Source organism: Orycteropus afer, unplaced genomic scaffold (genome assembly GCF_000298275.1).
Source record: "Orycteropus afer afer isolate SDZICR_OR568_19922 unplaced genomic scaffold, OryAfe1.0 scaffold00169, whole genome shotgun sequence".
NCBI lineage: Eukaryota > Metazoa > Chordata > Mammalia > Tubulidentata > Orycteropodidae > Orycteropus > Orycteropus afer.
The window spans coordinates 3,801,186-3,803,590 of NW_006921756.1; the positions used below are offsets into that span (position 1 = coordinate 3,801,186).

Here is a 2,405-nt window from a genome sequence, read left to right on the forward strand (position 1 = left end):
CCTTGGGTTTCCAAGGCAGTATCACTACAGGAGTAGATTGCCCCATCTTCCTTCCGAGGAGTGGCTGGTGGGTTTGAACCGCCAGCCTTCTGGTTAGCAGTCAAATGCCTTAGGTACTACGCCACCAGAGCTCCCATTCATTATATTATCCCCTACATATTTCATAATTTAAAAAGCATAATGAAAATAAATAAAACATAAAAGAAACCTCATTGTGCTGAGTAAAGTCAGTAACAAAAGGACAAATACTGTATGATCTTCTTGTACGAAATAAGCAAACGTATAGGGTATTAGTGGTTACCAGGGGTGGGACGGAGATCTGAGTTTCTGTTAATGATGGTGGAATCATGGAAACGAATAGTGGTGATCTGCTTATCATGATGAATGTAACCAATGTTACTAAATTGTACATGTAAAAAAAAGTGGCAAATGTCTTCTTATATATTTTTTCACCACAATCAATTTTTTAAATAAGTGAGGAGGATTCGAAGTGTGAGTCAGGAAAGGAGATATGATGACCGAAGTAGTGAGTCAGAGAGAAATCTGAAGATGCTGCACTGCCAGTTTTGAAGATAAAGGAAGGTGCCATGAGCAAAGGAACGTAGACAGTCTCTGGAAGCTTGAAAAGACAAGGAAACAGACTTTCCCCTGAGCTTCCATAAGGAACGCATCTCTGTTAATGCCTTGATGCTAGCCCTGTAAAACCCATTTTAAATTTCTGACCTTCGAGATTAGAAGATAATAAATTTATATTGTTTAAAGAAAAAAAAAAAACTTAAGCAACTCTGGGAAAAAAACCATACAGAATTTATAGAAATAAAAAATATAACCAATTAAAAATTCAATGGATTATGTAATTAACTGGGGATACATACACAAATGTTTTATTATTATGTAAACTGTGCATATATAGCATAAATTATTTTGTACATATAGCATATTTTACAATTTAAAAAGTTAAATAAATACGTCAGATAGCAATTAAGCACAACTAAAGAGAAAATCAGTAGAACGAAAGAATAAAATAAATTACTTAAAATGTAGCACATAAAGACAACAGAAAATATGAAAGAGAAGTTAAATAATATGGAGAAAAGAATCAGCAGGTCTACTATACATCTAACTGAACTTCCACAAGAATCTCCCTATTTTTTTGCCAATAGCACTATTCTTCGCAACTTAATGATTTAAACACGAATACTTTCTAATGTGTATCTTTCCTTCAGTCCCTCTATTCAATCATTAAATCCTCTAAACTCTTTCTTCAAAAATACCTTGTTCTTTCTTTCTTCTTGATCTCATTACAGCTACACTGCTTTAAGTCCTCATAACAGGTACCATTTATCAAATGCTTTCTAACTTCTAGGCACTCTGGCAATTGCTTCATAGTGCCTGTCTCATTTAACACTTACAAGAGCACTATGAAACAGGTATTATGGTCCGCATTTTATAAAAAAGGAAACTGATCCTTTGCTACCTTGCCAAGACTACATAAATAATAAGTGGTAGTATCAGATGGATTCGACCCTCCAGGTAGTCTAACTCCAGTGATAGCACCTTAAACTATCATGACATAAAGCCTTGTTGCTTAGATTACAGAAAACCATCCCACAGCTAGGCTGACTCCAGGCTCTTATCACTATAACCCACGCTCCTTAGTATATTGCTTTTAATGAATAATTCCGTTATATACAAAATCTCAATGGAAGCTCTATGTATTTTGCTTTAAATCAAAACTATGTATTTTTTTCAAGGTTCTGGTCCTACTCATATTTTATATTCTTTCTAATATGGCCTATCTAGTCAAAATCAATTTTCTCACTGTTCTACAAAGACATCATGCTAAAACATTATGAAAAACCCAGTTATTATATTTCTTCTTTTCTGAATTTCTACAATACTCAGACTTCAGATTTGTAGGATATTTTAAACGTGAATTAATATTATTTCTCAAAAGGAAAAGGAAAAGATTTAAGAGGAAGCAGAAGGTTGATTTTATCTGAGGAAATCTTCTGAATAAAAAAGTTAAGAAAACCTATGAGGTGAACAATAATATCAGGAAGGTACATACTTGCAAAAAGGACAAGGAGGCCACATGTTCTGACCTCCTCTAATCCCACAAGAGGAAGGCAGAATCACTATCAATAGCCCAAGGCCTATTATTGCAAGGCCAGACATGCTGCCTCCCTCCAGCCCTTTCTCCAACCGTTCCTCCCAAAGCACCACCACCTCTCTCCTGGATTCGATAACTCGCTGCAGTGGCCACACAGAACTCACAGAATTATGAGGTATGTTAGGGAAGCACCAGACTACAGTAATTCAAGTTCAGGAAGAACGCTCAGTCTCTCTCCCAGCCCACCATCCCTCAGCCAACAGTCTCTCACAGTCTCTCTCCCAGCAGTGCG

The 2,405-nt window shown here is 36.1% G+C and overlaps 1 protein-coding gene across 1 annotated transcript in view; it reads right to left on the reverse strand.

The window, feature by feature from the left end:
- Window positions 1–2,405, reverse strand: part of STIL (STIL centriolar assembly protein) — a 97,995-nt gene that overhangs the window by 81,817 nt on the left and 13,773 nt on the right. The window lies entirely within an intron of this gene.